The following is a 21,964-nucleotide window of genomic DNA, read 5'->3' on the forward strand; positions in this document are numbered from 1 at the left end:
CAGTCCAGTTTCTAGTGCAATGCATGTGTCCCCGACTTTTATATCAACCTCATCAGGCCCGTATAGCCAGGGGGGAGGGTGCAGGGGTGCAATCCCCCCAAAAAAATTAAGTTAAAATTGTGATATATTTAATTTTGAGAATTACAATTATATAAAGGAACACAAATAGCCCATTCACCTAAAATTCAGGTGCTTGTATTGAATATTCGATCACATGTGTATATGCATATGTAACCTTTCTTTATCTATGTCAACAATAGAATATTGATTTCACCAACGGAGTATGGAGCTGTATGAAAAAAATATTTATAATATAGGGTGTTGACACTGTGCCCTGCATTTTCTTTGACATCTTTGTTGTGCAGCACACACTTAATCCATTTTATCATATCCTTGCTGCTTGGGATTGATATGATAACGTGTAGACACACAATACAGGTGTCTTTATGTACTTGCGAGATAATTTTAATAATTTTAAGAGATAATTTTAAGAGATAATTTTAAGAAACAATTCCAAAAATTAAAGGGCGGGTCCAGCTAGGATTTGGGAAGTGCCCGCAATATTTACCAAAACTATCTTGTTTTGATTTTGTTGTATTAGGTTCATCTGGATTGTCAATTATAACTGTTTGATGGGAATTCATACTATCAAATCCAATTTTTGGTGACATACCTTGTTACAGTTTCATGCTGCTATGCAGCACTTCATCAGACTGGCAACCTTGCTTCTTCTTCTTTCCTGAAGTTGCTGCCGATATATTTTCGACGCTTCTGCGCCGCCACCGGCAGCAACTTCAGGAAAGAAGAAGAAGCAAGGTTGCCAGTCTGAGGAAGTGCTGCATAGCAGCATGAAACTGTAACAAGGTATGTCACCAAAAATTGGATTTGATAGTATGAATTCCCATCAAACAACTATCTTGTTTTGAGTTCACAGAACTTATTCAAGCATTACTTTAGCATACGTCACAGGCATTAATTTTATCTCTCCCAGGAGCAAACTGCCCATCCAAAATGATGGGTGGCTAGCTAAACACCCTAGGCGGGTCACTCCTATAAAAAGCACAAGAGTATATGCTACCCAAACAGATCAGGTAGTTTTCAAAAATGTTTTTCTGAATGTTATTAAATGTTTTATACCCTATATAACATTTTTGTGTTAGCTGCATGGGACGTTGACATCAAACACAGTATAGTACAGAACCTACGTTTAGCTGTGTTTATCGTACAGGGTGCAATTTTGTGCATATTTATACAAGTGTGATGCTTGTTCAGCTATTGCACTCACGTTTACTCTTCACCCTGAGGGAGTGGATAAATCAAATGGTTCTGTCAGTGTTGGCACTACGTGTTGCATCCGTGAAAATCTCTTTAGGCAGGAGTTAGCCTGCTTAGTTAGCGGCACGCATCCTTCATACATCAATAGGATGAATCTGGTGAGATCTGAGCTAAATTCCTCCGGAGGAGGGAGAAGAGGATGACTGTACTGCTTGTTGCCTCAGTTGTTTGAGATCTTTCATCTTTCAAAAAGGTCAACTGCCTTGACTGGCAATTTGTGTTTCTTAACGGCTATTGTCAAAATCTATGTGGGGGCTCTCTATGGAAATATATGAGCAACTTGAAGAATAAAAAAGAGCATTAGTACTTTAATAGAAATATTGTCATTTGATACAAATTGTTACTATTTGAAGCTTCAATTGGTAATTTCTATTATTTGTTATTTATTGCCCCAATGCTCACTTGTATGTGACAAATTAGAAATGGCATGTATTGTTTGTTGTCTAGCTGAATCTCATCTCAAGACTGCCTGTCTAATTATTCATTCCTATTCATTGTCATCTCTAACTAATTCACTTCTATGTGACAAAATAAGAAAGGTATGATTAGTTTGTGGTCTGGCTTAATCCATGGGGAAATTGAAAACAGATTAGTCTACAAGTATTTTACCCTTTCAATGTATTAAATTTTTTGATCCTCAAAGCACATTTTCCTCACAAGTGTCTCAAACATGACAATCTCTAGGATGCAGTTCCTTAACCCCAATATGCTTCTACACTGAAAGAATGACCTTTACACACACTAGGATCTCAAACATGACAATCTCAAGGACACAGTTCCTTAACCCCAATATGCTTCTACACTGAAAGAATGACCTTTACACACACTAGGATCTCAAACATGACAATCTCTAGGACACAGTTCCTTAACCCCAATATGCTTCTACACTGAAAGAATGACCTTTACACACACTAGGATCTCAAACATAACAATCTCTAGGACACAGTTCCTTAACCCCAATATGCTTCTACACTGAAAGAATGACCTTTAAATGTATTGGGTACAAAACTCATTTTCCACAGGTTGAGGTCAAAATTTGAATATTGCTTTTTTAGTGGGGTCATTGGGCAGTGCCTTAACGATCTTGAAATGACAATATTTATACTACAAAGTTTTGAACTTGTGTGCGTGGGTGTGGAATAGTAAGAATGGTGGTAGTAGGGCTGGAGAGGATTTGGTCATTCAGATGCATATCTGAAATTATAACCAATCAGAAACATTGCAAGAAATGCGGTGGTTCTCAGAGGGTTGGTGACATGACAGGCAATGTGCGATAACAAGCATCACCAATTTGCATTTTGGAGAGAAAAAGATTTCAGCAAAAATATGGAATAAAATATATAAAAGTAAATGTTTTGATAATGGATATTATTCATCAAATACATTTCATCATAATCAAATTGTACCATGCTCTATTGCCTTCCAAAAGATACCCAAATGACAAGAATTATCAATGGGTGGGACTATCTGCATGGGACACAAAATATGGGCCTCTAAGAACGATTTTGATTGGTTATAAAAAGGGCTATATCAGCTAATCAGCCAATCAGAGATGTGATAAGAATAGTCAGTAGGACTGAAGGGAGTAAACTTAAAATTGCTAAGAGATCTAATAGCTCTATTTTGATTGGTTACTTAGATGATTATATCATATAATTAACCAAGCAGAGGCACTGTAAGATAGGCATTAGCCATGGGATTAACAGCTTTAACCAGAGTGACGAACCATTTGAAAACAAGTACAGTGCATAAATGCAACTCATGTAATGCTACCAAAAGTATATATTTCAATTTGTACAGTGCTTTTTACCTTAAGTCTCAAAACACCATGGTTTATGGTGGATATCAAAAGCAGTTCACTCCATGAATCAGCTGCCTGAGTCTGGGCAGAGGGCACATATCATCAGCAGAGTGCAATAGAATGCAATAGCTGCCATTTGCAACATTTCAATAAATGTACTTACTTTTAACCAATAACACTAGAAAAAACACCCAACTATTGGGGTTAGCTTAGTGGCCATCAGAAAAGTATACAGAACATCAACACTTTACAATGAGCATAATGAGGGGCTTGTGCTGCAAACAATACGTGTTTTACAAAAGGTAGCTATTACATTCTACTGCACTTACGATAGTGTTGCACTCTGCCGACGATATGCCATTGACTGATATCCACACAGCACTAGGTCGGATTAGGACAGTCAGTGGTTATTTAACACCCTACTCTTTTTGAAACTGACTGTGAGTGAGGTTTGTGTACAGGTATGACTTTCTCTACACACTAAAAACTACGGGGTTATATTTTCCGTGGTCATTTTGAATTGACCACGTTTGGGGTTGTTTTGACCCCGTAAGGGGGTTGTACTGTTTTAATTTGACCACATTCACGAGGTCATTTTAACCACGCACGAACGTGGTCAAAAACTTCGGGTCATTTTTGCCGATACTGTCGGCGCATTGATATCAGTTTCAATGTTCAGCTTTGAAAATCTCAATTCATAAATGAGCTGCAATTAATGTTTTTGATTATTAAATATAGCTAATTTTTGACCGACGTTGCCCAATTTTACAACTTTAAAATGACTTGCATTTCGAACTATTTGCACGTCACGGTGTGCATCGGCTTCCAGCGTCACATCAGCGCCATATTTGTTCTGATTGTGCAGCTCAGCGGATTGTTGTGTGTCTGCATGATGGAATATGAAAAGTTACTTGGGAAAGTGGGACTGCAAGGATGCAAGGATAGACCCTTGTCTATGAACGCAGATTCGGACAATTTCATGCTGTCGTGGCCGGATGTCTTGTCTGCAGTTGTTATAAGCTTACATCAATGATATCATGTAAGCTTATAATGTGTGAACTGTCATGAGGCGTATCAGTGTGATACACAGATGCATTAGGCCTATGTATAAATTTGCTGCTTATGTAATGCTAGTGTGCAGAGACACACTTATGTCCTGGTGGGACCAGCAATACCATCCATCGCATCATACTAAAAAATCCAAACAACCCCTAAATGTGGTTATTGAGTAACCCTATTATAAGCAACCCTTTCAAATGGGTCATTTCATTTGACCCCGAAATGTTGTTATATTTTGACCCCAATGGGGTTACATTTTGACCAAAATACGTGGTCATTGAAATGACCACAGCCAATGGGGTCAATATTGAATAACCCAAATAAGGCACCCCTTTTTTAATTGACCCCGAAATATCGTAATATTTTGACCCCAACAGGGTTACTATTTGACCCAAATACGTAGTCATTGCAATGACCCTGATCAATGGGGTCAAAATGACCCCGTCCGTGGTATGGTGTTTAGTTGATAACTATGCTGGGGTCAAAAATGACCCCGTTTGGGTCATTTTTTGACCCCGTAGTTTTAAGTGTGTACACAGAACTGATGACTTAACATTCCCTCCAAAGGACAATTGATTTGATTTGATTCTACAGATGTTACCAATTAAATTCAGACTTTTTCTGCAAGTCAATACCACAATCCACCGCCACCTGACATTGAATCCGGGACTACACCTGAAGGCAGAAGCGAGTACTCTAACCACACGGTCAAGATCTGTTATTGTGGTCACCCAGGTACATTGACCCAATAACTCCTAAGAAGAAAGGTTAGGCTGAAACAATGACCACTGACTAGTAATCTCCTCCCTATCTTCCTTCAGGCTGATAATTTTACCCTCAGTAAATGATTTCGACCAATCAAGCTGACAAGTAGCTAACATACCACACACAAGCATTGACACCTGCAGCATACATTCCATACATGATATAACCTAATATCCCACTGATGTACACATGGTAATTGGTATTGTAATTACATAACCGATATCAGTGGTGCAATCTGCCGCGGGTTATTATTCACCGTATGTAATTTGATCAAACTAGACGAGGAGGTTGTTGCTATAAAATTGATTTCAGGATATCTGCCAAAAGAAGTGTTGAGCTTCTGTTGTACTTCATACTTTGTCTGCAACATAAAGATTTTCATATTTTTGTTGATTTTAGCATACTTAATGTCAGTGGCATAGACAAGGGGGAAGGCTAAATATACTATATCAAAACACAAAACTTATATAAGGACAATCCTTTTACAATTGTATCACTCTATCACAACATCATAATGTTCTAATTGGTATAACCAATTTATATTTAACAAAAAAAACATTCTATGCCTTTTGCTTCTCAGATCAAAAGCGAATGAAACTTATTCACATTGGGTAATATGTTGAAGATTATGACAAAGTACGCTATGCAACATGAAAGATATCAAACATAACATCTGCCTTGACCATATCATCTGGCTTGACCAAGCAAGCAGTATAACTTAATACATTAAGACCACCATCTGCATATATGAGACATTAAACATAACATAAAATAAAGGAAGGTTTTATTTCAAACTCTAATGGTGACCTGCAGGTCAAATTGCTAGAATTGTACATTAAACACACCTAAACAGACACAATGCAATTTGCAGGCAGCAGCATAATCAGCGCCAATATTGCCACATTGAAACAAACAACTATACAAACATCCAATCCAACCCAACCCCATCCCTCAGTAGGCAATGAGGATAAAGTGCCTTGCCCAAGGACACAGCACGTTGGCACGAGCGGGGCTCAAACTCACAACCTATGGATTATGAGTCGGGCGCCTTATCCACTCGGCCACACATGCTCCCACATCTACCTTGACCAAGCTGTGTAACACAAACACAACATCTGCCTTGACCAAGTAAGTTGTGTAACATGGATGACATCAAACACAACATCTACCTTGACCAAGTAAGCTGTGTAACATGGAAGACATCAAACACAACATCTGCCTTAACCAAGCAAGCTGTGTAACATGAAAGACATCAAACACAACATCTACCTTGACCAAGCAAGCTGTGTAACATGAAAGACATGAAACACAACATCTGCCTTGACCAAGCAAGCTGTGTAACATGAAAGACATGAAACACAACATCTACCTTGACCAAGCAAGCTGTGTAACATGGAAGACATCAAACACAACATCTGCCTTGACCAAGCAAGCTGTGTAACATGAAAGACATCAAACACAACATCTGCCTTAACCAAGCAAGCTGTGTAACATGAAAGACATCAAACACAACATCTACCTTGACCAAGCAAGCTGTGTAACATGAAAGACATGAAACACAACATCTGCCTTGACCAAGCAAGCTGTGTAACATGAAAGACATGAAACACAACATCTACCTTGACCAAGTTAGCTGTGTAACATGGAAGACATCAAACACAACATTTGCCTTGACCAAGCAAGTTGTGTAACATGGAAGACATCAAACACAACATCTACCTTGACCAAGCAAGCTGTGTAACATAGAAGACATCAAACACAACATCTGCCTTGACCAAGCAAGCTGTGTAACATGGAAGACATCAAACACAACATTTGCCTTGACCAAGCAAGTTGTGTAACATGGAAGACATCAAACACAACATCTGCCTTGACCAAGCAAGTTGTGTAACATGGAAGACATCAAACACAACATCTGCCTTGACCAAGCAAGCTGTGTAACATGAAAGACATCAAACACAACATCTGCCTTGACCAAGTAAGCTGTGTAACATGAAAGACATCAAACACAACATCTACCTTGACCAAGTAAGCTGTGTAACATGGAAGACATCAAACACAACATTTGCCTTGACTAAGCAAGTTGTGTAACATGGAAGACATCAAACACAACATCTACCTTGACCAAGCAAGCTGTGTAACATAGAAGACATCAAACACAACATCTGCCTTGACCAAGCAAGCTGTGTAACATGGAAGACATCAAACACAACATTTGCCTTGACCAAGCAAGTTGTGTAACATGGAAGACATCAAACACAACATCTGCCTTGACCAAGCAAGCTGTGTAACATGAAAGACATCAAACACAACATCTACCTTGACCAAGTATGCTGTGTAACATGGAAGGCATCAAACACAACATCTGCCTTGACCAAGCAAGCTGTGTAACATGAAAGACATCAAACACAACATCTACCTTGACCAAGTATGCTGTGTAACATGGAAGGCATCAAACACAACATCTGCCTTGACCAAGCAAGTTGTGTAACATGGAAGACATCAAACACAACATCTGCCTTGACCAAGCAAGTTGTGTAACATGGAAGACATCAAACACAACATCTACCTTGACCAAGTAAGCTGTGTAACATGAAAGACATCAAACACAACATCTGCCTTGACCAAGTAAGCTGTGTAACATGAAAGACATCAAACACAACATCTACCTTGACCAAGTATGCTGTGTAACATGGAAGGCATCAAACACAACATCTGCCTTGACCAAGCAAGCTGTGTAACATGAAAGACATCAAACACAACATCTGCCTTGACCAAGTAAGCTGTGTAACATGAAAGACATCACACACAACATCTGCCTTGACCAAGTAAGCTGTGCAACATGAAAGACATCAAGCACAACATCTGCCTTGACCAAGCAAGTTGTGTAACATGAAAGACATCAAACACAGCATCTGCCTTGACCAAGTAAGCTGTGTAACATGGAAGACATCAAACACAACATCTGCCTTGATATCAAACATAAGGATCAAACATAGCATAAAGATACACTTAAGCAACTGATATAAAGCATATAAAAACAAACAGACCGCTTACACAACTTGGAATGCTTTAGAAGTCAATGACCTGTGCTTTGTATATTAAATGTGAATAACCTTGAAATATTGAAATTCTGTGATAACACAAGTTCCTCATAGAATAATTGTCTACCTTGCACCTGTTCATCACCTGTGATATCAGTAACAGATTGAAAACCTTGCCCCATCTCAGTCACCTTGACAACCTGAAGGGTGGGTGCAGATGTAAAATGTTATAAATCAAAAGGCTGCTTTGTGTATATTTTGATATTAATATTGGCATTCGATGCAAAGAGATGCCGTTGTAATGACTTATTCACAGTCGTAGTGAATATGTCATACCTTAGTTACTGGTTCACGCTTGGTTTGCACACCTGTTAGCAACCTGTGGTATACTGAACCACTTATTGGGGTAATAACTAATAATAACAACATCTATCTTGACCAAGCAAGCTGTGTAACATGAAAGACATCAAACATGAGGATCAAACATAGCATCAAGATGCAGTTAAGCAACTGATATAAAGCATACAAAAACAAACAACAAAAACAGACCTAATACCCACTATCTCAACCAAACTCAATTTCAATATTATATTTTGTTTCAGTGAAATCAAGGTGAATGAGATGGGGCAAGGTTTCCAATCTGTTACTGATATCACAGGTGATGAACAGGTGCAAGGTAAGCAATTATTCTATGAGGAACTTGTGTTATCACAGAATTTCAATATTTCAAGGTTATTCACATTTAATATACAAAGCACAGGTCATTGACTTCTAAAGCATTCCAAGTTGTATAAGTGGTGACAACCTGAAGGGTGGGTGCAGATGCAAAATGTTATAAATCAAAAGGCTGCTTTGTGTATATTTTGATATTAATATTGGCATTCGATGCAAAGTGATGCCGTTGTAATGACTTATTCACAGTCGTAGTGAATAGTCCTACCTTAGTTATTGGTTCACCCTTGGTTTGCACACCTGTTACTACTGTCAGCAACCTGTGGTATACATAACCACTTATGGGGGTAATAACTTTCCGATCAAGGAATGACACACAAAACTATATAGCCATTTCAACAGTACAATGTACTGATTAATCAGTTATCAACAATGTACTTGTTTATCAACCCTGATCATTACTCCAACAGGCTCAGGAATCCAACACAAATCTGCGTTGAATTTGTGCAAAAGATTCTCGTAAAACTCTTGTGAATCCATGTGGAATTGTCTAAACATTGAAAGCTTACAGAAAGAAAAAAGATGTACCAAGTTTGACTCCAGGTTTGACTATAAATACGAGGAATATTGGATATTCCTCGGTTCCAAAGTCAAAATATTTAGATTTTTCACAATGCCCTTTAATTCTTACCATACCTCTGATTGGCTCAATTTTATGTTAGAGTCCTCTTTTTAACCAATCAAAACAGTTGTAGACACAGATTCATCGGCAGGTAGTCCTCATGGGGTTATCTCTTCACTTGTTGTATTAGGCAAAAAACACCCTTTCACGACTGACCCAAAAATCCTGAAATCCCCTGCTTTTTGTTGTTATAGTTTGAGATATAATTTTACTCTTAGGCAACAAAACAATTTTTTTATATTTTTGCTCAAATTGTGTAAAATAAAATTTAACACTGTGCATATCATAGCACACTCTGGGAATTTCACTCCTAATAGACGTAATGAGAATTCAGAACATTTGCAAAATATGTTTGCAAAAAATTTGTCAACATTTTTGCGAAATTTTTAAGCTTTTACCCTCCCGAAAAAAATCCAGACTGACTGACCCTACTTGAAAAGTCCATTCGCCCGTAAAACAGGGTAGTTTTTTTTTGTTGCCTAAGAATTCATTTATGATGTATACTATCGGGTGAGCAGTTTAAAACATGGAAATTATATGAAAGACATCTGCCTGTAATAGCTATCTGCTAGATTGAATGTCAATTATTTATCCTTTTAGGTATTGATAAAGCAATTTGGAGCCAAGCAGCAACTTTCAATTAATTTGAATGTCAATTTTTTTTATCACATTAATGTTCTTGTTGAGTGCAAGAATATATCAGGAAAGAAATGAAATGGCTACGGTATGTGTAAAAATATATCAGAGAAGATATCTTACACTTCCCACAATGCATTTCTCCCATATCAATATTCTGTACTGATTTGCTATCTAGTGCACCATGGGTCGAAAGTGATTGTACCTGAATAAACAGAGCACATCCCCGGGGGTGTCACTCCCATTGTGGCCTGTACACCATCCGCGATAATGAAAACGCGTAGAAAGGGTAATTTTTCATGGTTAGGCACGATACGCGCGTATCGTGTTTAGGGTGTCAAAACATGAAAAATCGGAAAAAAGGGTAGCAAAATTGCAATGGCTAATACACGGAAATGAAATTTAGGGTATAAAATTTGATGCAAGGAATAAATCCCTGTTAATGGTTTGAAAATCCTTATTTAGGGTTAAATCATTGTTTAGGGTGCTTTTCAAAAGTTGATTATCGCGGATGGTGTACAGGCCACAATGGGAGTGACCCCCCCGGGCACATCCAAATCTTGCAAAATATGTTTATTTCTTGACTATCGACCCATGTTTAGCTGGTCTATTCCTGGGGTCTATTCTCAAAATGAAAACAAAGGGAGCCTGTACAAAGTAATGGGAGTGCCATTTGATGAAATGAGGTGATATATGATGTTGCAAAGGATGCTGGGAAGGGTAATGTATCTTCCTGCATCAGACTAAATGTAACTGTGGCTCAGGGGTATATGAGCATTGACTCATAATTAATATGAAGTTGCCGTTCAAATCCCAGCTGTGCTGCAGGCAAGGCACTTAGAGGCCATTCACACATTTTGTGGGGCGTGGTTGACTGAAATTGATTGTTCACCTGATACCAGATTTGCCACTCCCAAACTAATGTAGTAACTTACCCCTATAAATATGTGTTTTCATGTGAAGAGATTAGATTCTTTATGCCCAGTGTGACATGATTGATACTCTTCCCAGAACCTTTGCAGCATGAGACATCGCCTCATCATATAAAAAAAAGGAAGGTTTTATTTCAAACTCTAATGGTGACCCGCAGGTCAAATTGCTAGAATTGTACATTAAACACAACTAAACAGACACAATGCAATTTGCAGGCAGCAGCTTAATCAGCGCCAATATTGCAACATGGAAACAAACAACTATACAAACATCCTATCCAACCCAACCCCATCCCCCAGTACGCAATGAGGATAAAGTGCCTTGTCCAAGGACACAACACGTTGGCACGATCGGGGCTCGAACTCACAACCTATGTATTATGAGTCGGATGCTAATATCCACTCGGCCACACATGCTCCCTTTAACGCATATGCATGGTTAGAGGCAGCTATCTTTTTATATTCGCATTACAAAAAATATGACACTCCTATTAGTTAGTACAGGTCCATTTGTTTTCATGTTGAGAACAGACTGGCTTAACATGGGTTGAAAGTCAAGAAAATAAACATATTTTGCAAGATCTGGATGTGCTCTGTTCACTGAGGTACTTTTTGTCACTATTGACCCATGATGCATTAGATAGCAAGTCAGTACAGAAAATTGAAATGTATTGTGGGAAGTGTACGATATCTTCTCTATTGGGCCCAAGTAATTCTGTGTGAATCCAATTATGGACGGGATGTGGTCTTAAAGATGATGTAACCTTACAGATTTCTTCCTATGTTGTTATATTTCTGAAAAGAAATTGGTTTACGGGATGTACCAACCATTTTTAAGCGAAATTTTTACACAGATTTTTTTGTCCTCATGGATCTCTGTAAGGAAGTCCGTTTAACGCATATGCATGGTTAGAGGCAGCTATCTTTTTATATTCGCATTACAAAAAATAAGCATTGTCTACGCTGACAACGAAGGATTTTCACCTTTCCCTATTATATTATCTATCAATTCCAATCTAGTGTCATACTAATATGATACTTTTTTTAACTAAGGGTCAGAGAAGATACATTGTATCTTACCCTTCCCAGAATCCTTTACAACATGATGCATCACTTCATTTCAACAAATGAAACTCCCATTACTATTGGTTATCTTCGTCTTCAAGTTGAGAATAGAAATATTAACTGTCTATGAGTGTAATGGTCAAAATATAATCACGAGGTGAAAGATGGATTGTTCCATTCCACGAGCCGAACGGCGAGTGGAATGGAACAATACATCTTTCACCGAGCGATTATATTTCGACCATTACACGAATTTAAGACAGTTAATATTTGTTTTATATCACTCATGCATAAATTCGAATACTAAAATACTATTTAAGGTAGGAAATACATTTTATGTATCAACATAACACCATGTTTTGCCGTGATATACTTCACATTTTGGGGTTCACCCCATAACTTCATCGGCAAGTCCAAGAGTCAGCGCGGCTTGGCGCAGGCGCACTCTGACAGAGCATTATGATGGTAAAGACTATCACACGGAGAGGGTGATGGTAAAAATGATGAATGGCAATCAACCAATGAACTGTCTAGAATTTATGTATGAGTGATATAAAATAGACTGGCTAAAACATGGGTCCATTGTCAACAAATCAATACATGTTGTAAGACATGGTTGTGCCCTGTTCATTGAGGTACATTTCACCACTATCAATACCTGTTGCACTAGATAGCAAATCAGTGAAGAAATTTGAAATGGTAGAAATGCATTATGGGAAGTATAAGATTTCTGGTTTCTGAAAACACATGCTAGAATACTTTGCTTATATACTAGTCAAATAAACTCATTTATTCACTTCCGATATGACTCTATTATGAATACATGACTGGTTGATGACTTGGCAAGGTAATAGTAGTTGCAAATCACAATCAAGTTCAGAGTAGTAAATCTCAATTCAACTCAAAATTGAGTTATTCAATAATTGTTGTATACTATGTTCGTAATGGCAATGCTGAGTCTATTCCTTGCTTTATAGTGTTTTCCTGATGTCTCTAGACAATTGTTGTACCATGTTCATGTAATTTGGATAGCGTACAACTACAATACAAATCACCTGGCACGTTTCATGCTAACATTTATTTCAAATTATGGTAGACAATTTTGCCCAATTTCTTTTTTGTACATTTGTTTTTATTGTTTCAACACCGGGATTCAACAACATATGTGATGTGATCAAGCAAAATAAGTAAATTTTATTATAAAAGAATTAATTTTTCAAATGTGCCACTTTCACAGCTTTATTTCAATGAACCCCATTGCCATTGGATAAATGGTTCCAGAGATAAGGTAATGTTGTAGTATTGCTCTGAACAACAAAATACAAAGGAAGTTGAACTAGTGGCAAATGGTGGTCATAGACCACAAACCTAGCTGGGGCGTGTTGGTGTTGTGGAGGTATCTGACCCCTGCAAAATGTTCCAAAAATATTCCCCTGGTCATCAAGTTTGTTGTCACCGAGTTTGAGCCTCGTACCCCTTACAAATATCCAGAAAATACATTTCTAAGATTTGACCTCTGCATGGCCTTTGATCTGACCCCTGCAAAATGTTCCCCTGGTCATGAGATTTGTTGTCACTGAGTTTGAGCCCCATACCCCTTACAGATATCCAGAAAATTAAATTATAAGATTTGACCCCGATAACCTTTGACCAGACCCAAGCAAAGTGTTCCAAAATGTTCCCCAGATCATTAAGTTTGTTGTCACCAAGTTTGAGCCCAGTACCCCTTACAGATGTCCAGGAAATGCATTTCTAAAATTTGACCTCTGCATGACCTTTGACCTGACCCCTGCAAAATGTTCATCAGGTCATGAGATTTGTTGTCACCGAGTTTGAGCCCCATACCCCTTACAGATGTCCAGATAATGCAATTATAAGATTTTACCCCCTTAATGACCTTTGACCCCAATTCTGTATGCAAGTTTTAGGTGTGTGGTATAGCCAATGCATATATGCAAATTACATCATTGTACTATATAATATGTGGCAGAAGAAGCAATTTGAAGGTATTTGGTTAAAACCGAAAATGCCCCCTTAATGACCTTTGACTCCAATTCTGTTTAGACCCTATGGGCACTGGATATAGCCGATACATATGTGCAAGTGACGTAATTGTAGGGTGTAACATGTAGGAGGAGAAGCAATTTGAAGTTATTGCCAGAAAGAAGAAGCAGAAAGATCCGATAGCAAAACAGTACCTAGCTCGGGGTTGTAAACCCCCAGCTAGGTAAAAAAAAACAGAACAAGCAGGTAACACTGGACACAACTGCACAAATCTATATCCAGTTTCTGTGGAGAAAGCCCAACACTTTTTTAACACATACATTGTACTTTATTGATGACTAGGGTGTCAGTCTAAGGCATATCTAATACTGGAGTTGTAAGCAATGCCAATGTGTCGGTTAACATTCTGGTGAAATATACGCTTGTCTTATGAGATTTGTACTATCAATTAATGTTGTTTCAAAATTGGATCCCTAGGTCCAGTCCAATTTAATACTTGGACTTTGGCTCAAGTCCTGTCTTCATGCATTGCCTGAGTATGATTTGTTACATTTATGCTAAGAGGGTTTGTTATGCAAAGTATGGGTTTCTTTTACTTATTTAGTAGCCTAATTCGTGAACTTTCAAAGACCTGTCACAAAAAGTTTGAGGCAACTTTTGTTACACCATTCTACTGGAAATTTGGTTTAAAAAATCTCTGTCTATTTGCTTTCAATTTTACAAAAACTGTGGGCTTTAGGTATAGGCACCTGCCCACACAAACCAAACTTTAGTACTCCCTGCCCCCTGGCTATATGAGTAACCTCTGTATTGAATTGACAAGCAAATGGTCTACTCTTAATGCTCTATTTTCAGATATTTTCTCAAAATACCAAGAGCTATATAATTCTAAAAACCACCGAACCAATACTAGGCTTGTTTGTACTCATTTCAATGCATTTTTCATGCTGATTCCAAATATGGTCATGAAAATGTACATTTATAAATAACATTTGAAACTTGTCGCCTGTTAGTCAACACCCGCGTAGAGAGAGTTAACTAAAAGCCAATGTGGTCAATAAGTTGGTATAATGTTTACAAAGTTTTGGGCTACAGTGCTTAGCAAAAAACCCATAACATGCAGATAGCACAAAATATAGTTCCAATGTTTCCCTGAAACTTGACTTTCCCTAAGGCGATTTCTAAACTTCACCACTGTATTAGTTAATTCATACAAACAGAGTGGAATTTTTTATTAAATATCTCATGTTTATTCATAAGACATTTTCTTAATGAAATTTTTAAAATCTGTGTTGCCAAAAAAATGTGTTCAATGTTAACATGTTTTTTGTGCAATTCAACAGCTCAATGTACGAGAGGACATTGCCATCAAAAACCATTTCAAACCAATGGTAACTTAGCAAGATTCACAGCATTGTTTATTGATAGTAGAATGGCCTACATGCAACTGTATACAGATTACTTTGTGTGCTCTGCGGATTGTATGACAAGGATCAATCAGGACTCAGATACTAGTTCAATATTTGGCTTGCATGAAAGTTTGAAATTAAATTTCAATTTTGCCCAATGTTTCTGATTTTGTTTTGGGTAATTAAGGAATCGGATAGCAACAGTATATTTTGTGGGACCTGATAGCACATCAGGTATAACAAATTGTATTCTGAATATGAGGAGTGTCCTTGTGATACCAAGTAATTTTGATTTTTTGAAATTTGTGATACAAAACTAATTTTATGGCAAATTATTAAAATTGATATTTTTTATATTCTTGATATTCAACTTTAGTCTTACAGCATTACACTGTATGATTATATGGTTGTGAAGGCATGTACATTCCCTCATTTCAAATCATTAGTTTTGGTTTCTCTTTTGTTCAGAAACCAAAAATCAAGGGATTAAAAAGTGGAGATGAACTGGTCTCCAATCATAACACTATTGTGCTGGGAGGACACAAGAGGGTATATATGTGACGTGTCATGTCAAAAGGAGACACTTTTGGGCAGGATTGTGAATGGAGAAAATAGCCAAAAATCTGCCAGGGGCGATTTTTTCACAATTTGGGTTTGTTGCGAATTTGTGATGTTATTATTGTTAAAAATATTGTCTGAGAGTTTCAGACCGGAATATAACTGGCATCTTGTATTTTTTGAGACATTTTTCAAGGTAATTGCTACTCTCAACATTGTTAATAATATTTTTAAAAGCCGATATCTCAATTTCCAACTTTCTAATACCATAACTTGTGAACTCAATATCTTCGCTTAGGAATGTCCGATTTCATTGGGGAAAACGGTGTTGTGGAGCAAAATATCTCTATATTTAAGATATGTAAAAACCTCAAAATTGATAACCTGCCCAAAAGTGTCTCCTTTTGACATGACAGGTCACATATAATCAAAAGTATAATGGCCTATAACCATACGTATATAATAGCCTATTGTGCTAACATTTTCATTATCTATCAACGCGGGCGACAGTTGATGCTCTCTGCCGTAGGTGGCACACTTCCATGACACCTTATAATTACACCCAGGTTCTATATACGAGGCCTACATGTAGAAATCATGTGCAAATATTGAGAGGGTGGGGGGGGGGGGGGTATTTTGTTTATTTGTCTGAAATATAAACGATGCATGATGATGTAGATGATTTGATTATGAATAAGATTATTCCCCGGAAAGCACAACCCATACCTCTTACCTATGTTCCCTCCGCCACCTATATATAACCTCCTCCTCCCCCTCCCCACACTCGATATCGACTCTTCCCTATTATTCCACTCCACACTTGAGCCCCCCCCTATCCCCCTCCTTCCCTTCCCACTTCCAATGCTCTCTCCCCTCTGTTTCTCTTTCTCCTTTACCCTTACCCCCCCCCCCCCAACACACACACACCCTATTTCCCTGGCGATCTCTTCTCTCTCTCTCTTCTCCAATAAATAAATTGAATAAAAGTCAGTTTAAACCAGCTTTCTATGATATTGATCTTCCGTCATGCGACATGCACATAAATAGAGTTGTGTATAATAGTGTTTATATCACTGAAGTCATAATCTGTCAAGTGTCTATTGTAATGTCTGTGGAAATATTTCGATGGTCTATATATTTTCACAGTGAAATCAACTTAGGCTATTTCGTAGTCTCAAGTCAATGCTTTCAAACTAAATGCTTTCAAATGTAGACTGCTTTGTTCGACTTCTCTGCTCGTGAATATTGCACTCTGAAATTTAAACATTTCTTTTGTATACTTAGATCAGGCAACTCGAAAATCCTGTACTTTTATTCGTCACACCACTTATAAGAAACTGAAACCAAAACCGAAACTACCTGTCACAAATGTTTAGTTTTAAACAAAAGGTAGAAACAAAGAGTTCAATATCTTGTGATTCAAGTGGTTAGGCAGGACAATAGGAAACCACGTGACCAAAACCAAAACCAAAACTAAAACTAAATATTTGAAATGAGGCATTGTCACACCTTTGGCAGTGTGGCCTTGGGGTATAAGTCATGTTCTTCCATGTAATACTAGTGAATGAACTCTATAAAATTCAACTTGAGTCTTACAGCATTACACTGTATGATTATATGGTTGTGAAGGCATGTGCATTGTCACACCTTTGGCAGTGTGGCCTTGAGGTATATGTCATGTTCTTCCGTAATACTAGTGAATGATCTCTTATATATTCAACTTTAGTCTTACAGCATTACACTGTATGATTATATGGTTGTGAAGGCATGTACATTGTCACACCTTTGGCAGCGTGGCCTTGGGGTATATGTCATGTTCTTCCATGTAATACTAGTGAATGAACTCTATAAAATTCAACTTTAGTCTTACAGCATTACACTGTATGATTATATGGTTGTGAAGGCATGTGCATTGTCACACCTTTGGCAGTGTGGCCTTGAGATATATGTCATGTTCTTCCGTGTAACACGAGTGAATGAACTCTTATATATTCAACTTTAGTCTTACAGCATTATGATTATATGGTTGTGAAGGCATGTGCATTATTACACCTTTGGCAGTGTGGCCTTGAGGTATATGTCATCTTCTTCCGTAATACTAGTGAATGAACTCTATAAAATTCAACTTTAGTCTTACAGCATTACCCATCTAAGTAACACTGTATGATTTATGGTAGCGAAGGCATGTCGTTGCACCTTTGGCCTTGAGGTATATGGGGTAGATACTAATTGTCTGTGGGTGGTCTGAATGGTGTATGTTATGTAATGCTGCCTGATTGTATGGTAGTGAAGTTCATTGTCACACCTTTGGCAGTGTGGGCTTGAGGCGGATACCATATATGTCATGTTCATCCATATAATACTATTTTGTCTGTGGATGGTTTGATATTATACAAATATTTACTGCTCATGAGGGATCTGGTGGAATCTATTGTCCCCGAGGTGAACGGGAGACTGTGAGCCTACTATTTTCCCGAGACCGCGACAATAGATTCCACCAGATCCCGAATTTAGAGCAGTAAATATTTGTTTTATATCCTTCATTAATATATTCTTTGTTCATTAATTGGTTAAAATATTAGAAATGCAAGGCCTTTATCATAGTCATAGGTCTCGGTATAAATCTAGGCTAGTCCTAGTCAAGGCTAGGCTGGCCTCGCTTTGTTTTGATTGAATGCACGTAGGCCTACATGCACAAAACACGCACACAGTTGAGTGGCTAAAGCTTACCATGAAAATGTTGTAACCTCTAAAATACCACCATGAAACGAGTAACCATGCATGTTCTCTGTCAGTATTTTGCCGTCAATATTAAGATAGTAATCCTGATGTAACTCATTTTAGCTGCACTTCTGTGCTGCTTGTGACTGCTCCGTAAGACAACATGACTTGCGACACATTAATACCCCAGAACCGGCTGTGATATCCCGCGTATGTGGCGAGTTGCACGGACCACTAGGAACTGCAACGCGGGTATGAGGTCATACGCGCTCAGAGGGAGATAGTAAAACTATTTCCCGGGGAGATAGTACTTTGAATAGTACCTCGTTCCCTCATCAATCTGCTTTTTGACTGCTTTGCAGAATAACAAAACTATTTTTGGTCACATGATACACGTTTAACCAATTAACGAACGAGAATATATTAATGAAGGATATAAACTGTACCTATGGATTATGGTCATAGAATTCTCAAGGATCGCTGTACTTGAGAACTGCAATGTCTAAGCCACTCACGATGCCACCTGAACCCTGGAGTTTTGCGATGCCTGATGACGTCAGCTTTACAACCGGAAGCTTAATGTGACCCATCTAGCAGCACGCCAAATAGCAAAGAACCATATATAATTAAACCAAAGCCGAGGTTAAGCTCAGTACTTGAGAATCACAAAATGGCTTGTTCACATATCAGTAGCACTTGAGCACCACTTAATGAGGATCACTCGGTGAAATCGCGAAATCCCCTCAATTTCTTGGAGATAAATTTGGGGACAAAAGTTTTTGCTCGAGAACCGTGTTGCTTAAGCAAAACACCATCTGTGTGGACATGCCTACGATGTGATGTGATCAAACAAAATGAGTTCATGTTGTGAAAATCAATTTCAGAAGGCTAAGACAAGCATACTGATTTACTGTTATGTTAGAATTGAAATAAGTGAATATAAGAGATTGTTGATGTTTTTGTGAGAGCTTTACAGAGATCGTGTGAAATGGATCCTAGCTCAATTTAGTGGTAGGTTAAGCCACACTTTTCCATTATTTGACTTGCCTAAAAGAACAGCAATTCTTTACAGATTCAAACATGTTAATTTAAAGAAATTTCAAAGTTTTTTGAGACAGAGATTCATTAAGGGATGGGGTATGAATGTTTGGACAGTATTTATTTTGGGACATTAGAGCACATCAGACATATCGAATTGCATTCTGAATACGAAGAATGTCATTCTGATATCAAATAATTTTGGTTTTTTGAAATTGCAATTTAATACACATTTTATGGCAAATCATTAAAATTGATATTTTGATATTTAACAGTACTCGGTAAACTTTATAAATCTGATGATTTATACTTAACGTATGTAGGTGGGATGAAATGCCGACGATCAATTGAAAATTTTGACCTTTTCGTATTGAAGATATGGATTTTTTCCCAAAACACCAAAAAATTTAGGTCTTTTGGGAAAAAATCTATATCTTCAATATGAAAGGTCAAAATTTTCAATTGACCGTCGGCTTTTCCTCCCTGCTACATACACTTTAAAATATATCATTAGATTTATATAATTTACTTCGAGGACTGTTATATACCAAAAATTTGAAAAATATCAAATTTTTATAATTTGTCATAAAATTTGTATTATATTGTGATTTTCAAAAATGAAAATTATTTGATATCAGAAAGACATGCTTCAGATTCAGAATGCAATTCGATAGGTCTGAGGTGCTCTCATGTCCCACAAAAAATACTGTCGAAACGCAATAAACGCCATTTTAGATCCCTTAAGGTGGGTCTGGAGGAAAGCATGACCTAGCGGTCTTTGCACTAATTATTGAGACAAATAAAGCTGACACACACGATTGTATTGGTTTTACAAAGGAGATCCCAATGCTTGATATAAGGGGTGTCAATTCCAAGTCCAACCCATGTGCATGAATTTTCTCCTGAGCAAAAATGAACAAAACAAACTTTTGATTTGATATATTTTTGAGCTAAATGGTTAAAACTCGCCTGCTCCCTACCATCCTACTCACCTTAAGTAATCAAATGATATGGTTTGCTGTAGACAATGATTCATTAAGTCAAAGAGAAAGGTGAAGGCACTCATCGCTCAGACTGTCACACCCGTGGCAGTGTGCGACCTTGACAGTCGATGGTGCATTTATGCTCCTTATCTCCAGTGATATTACCCTCCTCATATCCCTCAGCAATGTTTATGCTCAGCAAGTTAGCGCTAGATTCCTCTTTTGGTACGCTGTAGGTTATTATTATACTATGTACTATACAGCAGAACAATATAGGCTGATTTGCTACACGTTTGCTTCAAATCACTTTGAATTTTCAAGTTTATTTTGCTCGGTATAATAATACAATTTGCCTGGTATGCTTTTCATCAGGTAAGCAAATGATATAGATTTATTAGGCATAATAGCATACATCATTGAAACCTAGCAAGCCATGAGCTTTTGTTTAGAAAACAACTCGTCGGCAGAGTGCTACACTATCGTAAGTGCAATAGAATGGTATAGCTGCCATTTGCAACATTTCAATAAATGTACTTATTTTTAACCAATAACACAAGAAAAACACCCAACTACATGTAAAGGTGAAATCTTGGGGTTAGCTTAGTGGCCATCAGGCAAGTAAAACAGAACATCAACACTTTACAATGAGCATGATGAGGGGATTGTGCTGCAAACAATACGTGTTTTACAAAAGGCAGCTATTACATTCTACTGCACTTACGATAGTGTAGCACTCTGCCGACGAACTGACTTCTACAGATGAGGTCCTGGTTCAATCTAGGTGGTATTCACAATAAAGGACTAACAAAAGTCCTGGAATAAAATATCGATACTTGATTTGATGGAAAGAAAATAGAAAATTATGTCGACATCCTAAGACAAGACTCTGGATTGGCGACCTCTGACATTGAGACAGTGATGCAAGACAGGAAGCTATGGAGAGCCATCACAGCGTGAGGAACAACTTGACTTAGACATACCATATTTCGTCAAATAAACACCCCCGGGGGCGTTTCATTTTCCCAAGGGGGGGGCGTATATTCAAGGTCAATTTTAGAACAATAATTCCTGTTAAAATCATTAGGTAAACTAAAAACACACGCTAAAATGACGAACTATGAACTAGAAACACCGACTTCTGGCTCACTTCCGGGTTTCTGATCCAGATTTTCGCCAATTATTGACGCTATTATCAACCATGTGCGCAACTTGGTAAGCTTACTACACAAGATAGCATTGAAATATCGGCATTTTTGAAAC

The 21,964-nt window shown here is 37.7% G+C and overlaps 1 protein-coding gene across 1 annotated transcript in view; it reads right to left on the reverse strand.

Annotated features, from left to right (window-relative positions):
- Window positions 1-21,964, reverse strand: part of LOC140171901 (alpha-aminoadipic semialdehyde dehydrogenase-like) — a 646,628-nt gene that overhangs the window by 132,541 nt on the left and 492,123 nt on the right. The window lies entirely within an intron of this gene.

The sequence above is a fragment of the Amphiura filiformis genome, chromosome 15 (assembly GCF_039555335.1).
Source record: "Amphiura filiformis chromosome 15, Afil_fr2py, whole genome shotgun sequence".
Classification (NCBI taxonomy): Eukaryota; Metazoa; Echinodermata; class Ophiuroidea; order Amphilepidida; family Amphiuridae; genus Amphiura; species Amphiura filiformis.